Consider the following 7,408-nt stretch of genomic DNA (forward strand, 5'->3'; position numbering starts at 1 on the left):
TTTGGAGTACGTCTGTGGGGAGTTTACGCCCATTCATCCAGAATCAGGTCAGACACCGATATTGGATAACAGGGCCCGGCTCACAATCTCCATTCTAGTTCATCCCAGAGGTGTTCAATGAGGTTGAGGTCGGGGCTCTTTGTGGGCCAGTCAAGTTCTTCCACACCAAACTCATCCACCCATGCTTTTATGGGCCTTGCTTTGTACATGAGGACACAGTCATGCTGGAATAAAAAAGGGCTTTCTTCAAACTCTACCCACAAGGCCGGAGCATAGAATTATCAAAAGTCTTTTTAAAGTGAAGCATTAAGACTTCCCATACAGGTTGCCTGCTTTATGCCGCTGCATCTGACGCCTGGCATTGTACTTGGTGATGTAAGGCTTACATGCCGCTCCTCGTGCCATGAAGCTCCCAGTGCACAGTGTTTGTGCTGATGTTAATGTCAGAGGAGGTAATCGGACGAGATGAAATACCTGAATACAGGGATAGAGAGATGGGGCTGGTACTCTCCAAACTTAAAAAAATATCATTATTATTGATCTGTTAACATTTATTGCCAGCATGGCACAAGGTCAAACATCAGTTTAGTAAAACTGTAAAGTAGAAGTGACTTTTCAGTACCTTGTCTGGCTTTTATTCCCACATCAGATGGGAGTGTGAAGGTAGAGGAAGTGAGTAACGCTGCCTGCTGAAAAGGTGGGTGTTAGAAGCTGATTCATTCTGTAAAATGTGATAGAGTCTGAGAAGGGAAGCTGCTTGGTGCTGATGGTGCAGTGTTGTCTTTTTTTTAAAGTTATTATTTCTCAGTTTTCTGTCTTTAGATGCAAATTCAAGAGCTAACATTTGTTCCCAAGTCCTTGCAAACAGTTGGTATCTAAGACACCAAAAAGAGAGTTTCATTCTCAAATGCACAGATGTACAGGGGTGAATCTTTTTCTAAGTCACCACTTTATGTTCTTTTATAAGTTCGGGTTATTAGGCGTGTTTCTTCAAGGAGTAACAGCTGGACTCACTGAACTGGACATGACTAGTTCTTGTGCGTTTTCAGCTGACTTGTCTGGCAAAGATTGACTTGATTAAACGTCGTAGTGTTGGTCGGTGAAATTCTGATATTGTATTTGTATGTTTCTTGATAGTAATGTATACTTGAGGCTTGCTTGCACATCACTGTATTCTAAACTCTTGAGATTTTTTGGCTTTCAGAGTTGAAAATTTGTCTCAAAAGATGACTTATGTGTTTGTAGCAGCAGGTGAAGCCTCTGTTTACCAAACTCAACATACTTTTATGATTTTTATACATTTAAACCATCATATTAATGAATGAACTGTGCTAAACTTTTCTTTTCAGAGCTGTTCTTATGGAAATATTCCAGGACCAGTTGCAAACCACAACACTAGCCTTCTTCTTTACATCCATAATACTGGGAAAATGTTTTGCCCGTTTAAAGCTAAAAACATTTTATAAAATACTTATTAATTATTTTGGGTATGTGCTTAATTTTGTTCTCACATGGGGAAAAAAAAGGGTTTTTTACTCGTCAGCTTTCAGAGCACTGGGTCATGTAATCGAAGCTGCCTCAACATTCAGCCGATCGACCCAGCTGCAGACCAACAGCAGCGGCTGCTCCAGAGGGTCTAATTCTCAGCTGAGACCGGGAATAGCAGCTCTGAGCTGCTGGAAATCCGCCCGATAATCAGCTTGTCTTCTGCCCTCCTGAGCCGGCAAATATCCAGGCCCGAAACCTCGCAGCCAGAGAGCGGGGGGAGCTGCACGAGACGAGGCGTCACGCGTCACGATCAGAGTGAGACGAGAGGGCGTTTCAGGCCTCTGATTAGGCAGGATAACGATGGCGAAGGAAGCCAAGTCAGAGTTTGCATTTTCAAGACTAAAATAACTGAGATTTTGTTTGAGGAAAGACTTTTACTTTAAACAGGTTTTTGTTAAATTAAAGGACCAATGAGACGAGCGATGACTTAATAGAGTTTGTTTTGATTCTCATTAGGTGAAATTTAAAGCTGTTTTAAAAATTAAACGTAAGTATAGACTTGATTTTTAGAAAGCTGCTTTATAACTGACTTAGACAGAATACATCAAAATAAAGAACTGATGCCTTTTTTCACTCCATCCCCATCTAGGTGGTGAAGTACTTCTTCACCATCTACAGATCTTCATGTTATATTCTATATAAAAAATACAGTCTGATATTATTTTTTTTAATGTTTTACTTGTATGTCAGCACTGCTTGTATTTGAGCATATGTGCTCTAAAGAAGCCTCTGTTCTTTTCTTTTAACCCTTTAATCCTGGCGGGACTAAAACAGAACGAGAGGGACAGGAGAAAAGTAGCGATGATTAGATTAGAGGCTGAAAAGAGTAAAGCTGTGCTGTCGCTCGTTGGTGCAAATAAACCTCTTACACAAAGGCTGCTGTCAAAACAGCAGCACAAATGGATTTTATCTGATCAATAACTGCATTTGTCGATGTCTGAGCCGTTTCTACGGTAGATGTGTTTCAATATTTATTTCAGAAAGATTAAGAGAAAATGGATCCGTTTCCAGTAATGAAATTAGCAGCAGATAATTCATGTGCTAAAGGTCAGAGGTCAGCAGAGCTGCAGTCCTGCCAGGAGGGACTGCACAAAGATGGACTGGAACATGATCTGCAGACTTGAGAGATTTTATACACACAAAAACACAGGATCAAGTAGAATCTACTGTAGAGGAGTTTGCATTAATGGAGAAAAATGTACTCAAATGTATTTATAAAGCAAGATTTTAAAGTTACAATATTTAAAAATGTAAAATTTTTTGTATATTTTTTCAAATAATTTATGTAGCTGCATAGAAACCTGTTTTGGACCTACTACTTATATTTATTTAATTATTAACTCATGAAATAATCTCTTTAGCCTAACTATGAAAATAATCTTCATTAAGAAAAATCCAGCAAAAACTTGTCACAGGACCTGAGAGATGCATTTGAACCTTCAGCTGATGCTTCTACTGTTCACTGAAGCCTCATCAGAAATGCTCTCAGTAGAAGGCTGAGATACGCCAAATTATACAAAAACTGGACTGAAAATCAGTGGCATCAGGTTTTATAATGTGATAAATCCAAATTAGAAAAATGTGAGAGTTTTGGTTCGAACTGTCGTGACCTGTCGTCTCAGTCTCACTTGACCGAGGAGGTACAACAGCACAGCGGGGGCTGAAGATCGGCCTCCCCAGAGCCTGAACCTGAACAATTTTGAAGCAGTATGATCATCCTGACAGAGAAGAGAACAAAAGACAGCCAGCAAAGAAGAGCTTTGACTGCCTGAAGAAGCCTGGAGAGCTAATCCTGAAGACTACTTAAAGAAATGTCATGAAGCATTTTAACACTTCTACTTTACAGTTTTACTGACCACATCATTCATGATCTTCAGAGGATGAATGCTGCTGCTTGTGTTGACTCGCCCAAATTGTCTACTGGTGCAACTTTAGGTGAGCAGATTCCGATTAAATCAGCGTTGTCTGGGCCATATCTCATTATATATCTTGTGCAGCTCATATTGTTGCTCTCTTTCTCGTTTGTCTTTTATCCGGTCACTCGGGGTAATATTTCCTATTTATTGTGGTGCAGTATAAGAAACAGCACACTGAGCCCTTGATCGTGTCATGCAGCAGTGATAAAGGTCTGTGACCCAGTTTCTCACACAGTGACGGTCAGCGAGGGACAAATGTTTCCATCCCAGCCTCCTCTGTGATCTAATTACTGTATGAAATATTGATGCAAAGCTTGTTCCAGTCATTTCCTACATTACAATTGATCAGTTTTAGTCGCTGTTTATTTATAAGCATGGAAATAAATAGGCATGAAATTATTCAGTTGCATAATCTGGTAACTTATTTATAACACAGCGTTGTTATAGTAATGCAAAAAAAAAGGCAGTATATTGCAGCTGCACCATGCGCATATAATGAATAATTTATTGATTTTCCATAAAGTGGAGCCATAACACTAACTGTAGGGATGCAAATGGTGTTTGTTTTTTGTTTTCAAAACCGTCTCCTGGAGCTTTTTGGAGGTTGTCTAGTAGAGGTAGAGTCGGTGTTGAAAGCTGCAGATACTGAATTCTGAAACCAACGATGTGTTTGCTTGTACTACATGTTTTATTTGGCCTCTCCGCAACCTGAACCTGCAGCCGATCTACTCTCTCTGTCAGCTGACCGGCTACCATGTGGAGCTCACACTGAACATAAACACCAAGGCCCGGCTCACTTTATCTACCAATGCTTCTTCAGCCTGAGGCATTGCAGAAAAGTACCAAAACTATAATAATTATTTGATGCCCCACTGATTTTGCAAGTTTGCTCTTACAAAGAAATAAACAGTCTCTTAATTTTTATAGTGTCATGAAGACAGAATATCAAAGCCCCAAACTACACAGGAGATTGTTAGTGATCTGAAGACAGTTGGACCAGGAGCAGAAAAAACTGCCTGAACTTGAGCCTTTACAAATCTTACCTGTACGTACAGGGTGGGCCATTTATATGGATACACCGTAATAAAATGGGAATGGTTGGTGATATTAAAGTCCTGTTTGTGGCACATTAGTATATGTGAGGGGGCAAACTCCTCAAGATGGGTGGTGACCATGGTGGCCATTTAGAAGTCGGCCATCTTGGATACAACTTTTGTTTTTTCAATAGGAAGAGGGCCATGTGACACATCAAACTTATTGGTAATGTCACAAGCACACCATTGTTTTTCTTGTGACATTACCAATAAGTTTGATGTGTCACATGGCCCTCTTCCTATTGAAAAAACAAAAGTTGTATCCAAGATGGCCGACTTCTAAATGGCCACCATGGTCACCACCCATCTTGAGGAGTTTGCCCCCTCACATATACTAATGTGCCACAAACAGGACTTTAATATCACCAACCATTCCCATTTTATTACGGTGTATCCATATAAATGGCCCACCCTGTACTTTATTTAAAAGACTGAAACAGAGAAAAGCAGTGGAACCTCTCTTGTTTTGACTTTTTAAAACTTACTTTAACTATCACTGTATCCTATCATATGCTATCTAGATGTCATGTGACTCCTCACATGACATCTAGCAGGGAATACTATTTCCAGAGATAGAGATAAAGTGGGATTTAGAGGATAGCGTCGCTGCTTTCGACCTTCCGCTGGGACAGCTTTTTTCCCCCCTTCCCTGGGAACCACGCTCATTAAAATTTACCACCACCCATCTTGCTGTGACCCTCCACCAGCATTACCGCAGCAGTCTGGACCGCAGCCAACCATTAAAGGTTTGGGGTCGCCCTCGAAGTGTGACAACAATGGAGGGTTAAGCAGCATTTGCCTGCAGCTTTACTCCTCTTCATTTAATTACAGAACTGTTGGCAATGATCCAACGGAGAAACTGGGCACTCATCAGTGGACACACTGGGCCCATTATGGGTCTGGGAAAACAGTAACCTAGAATACATGCGGTGTGACATATTTAAACTTTAATTCTCTGCCTGAATTTGTTGTTGTCTCTCCGGATAATCAGCAGTTGTGCGACCTCTGGAACATTTCCTGTCCTGAAATCTAAAAGTGCTCACAGGGAGAATCCACACCTGCAGATGAGTCGGCGTGCCTTGTGGGCAGCGTGTTAGGTCAGAGGCGAGGCTTTGTTCTGGCTCATGCTGACGTCACCGAGCCATCATCAGCTGAGTCTTTGTTACAGTGTCTGTGGTCCTGAGAGGGGCTCCTGTGTCCTGCAGAAACTCTGCATGGAGCTCTGAGAGGATTCACACGGCAGGAGATTAAAAATGTCTGATTCATTTTTAATAGCACGCTTGTGAACTCAGTTATATACGTCCTTTAAAACACAAGATATTGCACAATGAAATAATCAAAATAACATAAATATAATCAGTATTTATGTTATTTTCTGTTAAAAAAAAAACCCCACATGATTCCTACACCGAACGCGGTGTATAGTTTGCTACTTGGACCTCTGCGTCCTTGACCAAGGACAAGTAGCACTGCCTTCTTTAGACACATGCGCCACCTTCAAACATTTCTTTGTGGAGAAGGATCTGTATTGCAGCAGGATGGCTAATTTTTTATAATCAGGTAGGAGCCGTTGGAAAAGTACTGCGTCAGTCAGTATCTTATCTATGCCGAGTGTAAATATGAGGCTTGCCCTGTGCCTGGAAACAGAGTTCATACAAGAGCAGATATGGTGCATGAACGCAGCCTCTTATCTTTAATTACCTCTGCAGAGGTGACTGTGAGGAGTCGAGCCTGGCAAGGTGATTATAAATTGTACGTTCTCAGATCTGAGTTGCATTAAAGTTGCACTAATAGTAAATCAACAGACTTACATGGAGATATGACTTTGGAAAGTCGAAGTTAAAACAATAATGCAAATATCACTCAAATAAAATAAATTAACAAGAGTCGAATTAAAAGAAAAATGAACTTAAGCTGCTGGCAGTTTTACAGCATTTCCAAATGAACTAACTTGCATTTTATCACGAACATGTAAAGGTTTTAACAGCATCGCTTGATTGGCCGCTGCTGACATCACATGTGTAAAGGCTTTGTCATTGAAGAAGTTAAGGGTGATAAACGGGTGATAAATGGGGGAAAAGGACCAAGTGACCTGCATGTTGGCCCAGTTCCAGTCTATTCTCTGCACTGCTGGACTCTCGCTGACAGTCACAGGTTAGTCTGACTGAGCTCAACCTTGTGATAAGGAAACAGGATCACAGTTTTAAAGGGTGAAAGGCTTGTAGAGTGCTCGTAATAACTGGACATTCAATCTTGATGTAAAGCAGCTCTATTAACAGGATACTGGCAGCTTTAAAATGTCATGAACCTTGAAAATTTCTTGTCTGGTCTCTTTTACATGTTAAATGTTTCCATGTCCTTGCTGCCATTTGTGCTAGTCATGTGGTGCTGCCAGACAGCAAGTTAATCAAGATTGCATATAGTAAAATTTTACTAATTTGGCTAAGAGAATTAGTCTAAAGATGACAAAATGCTTTATAAAGCTGAGTGTATAATGTGTAAGGGCTACACAATATTGTGGCTCTAGTAATATAACATATAAATTAAATTTTTAATTGCCTGTGTTTTTAATTACACTGTAATATCAAGTATATAACAGCTGGGCTAACTGGACCCCAAAAACAAGCATTAAGTTGGCTCCGTCTGCATTCATTCGTTTTGTATTTACTAACAGAAAAGCATGTCGTGTTGGGTTGAGATCAGTTGGAATCCTATTTTGCCTTGAGAAACTGTTGGGTTGGTTTGCAGTATGCGTTGGGTCGTTATCCATTTGCACTGTAAAGGACTGTCTCGTCAGTTTCATTTGGCTGAATGTGAGCAGAGAGTGCGGCCCAGTACACTCACAATTCA

This window comes from Oreochromis aureus, linkage group 19, assembly GCF_013358895.1.
Source record: "Oreochromis aureus strain Israel breed Guangdong linkage group 19, ZZ_aureus, whole genome shotgun sequence".
NCBI lineage: Eukaryota > Metazoa > Chordata > Actinopteri > Cichliformes > Cichlidae > Oreochromis > Oreochromis aureus.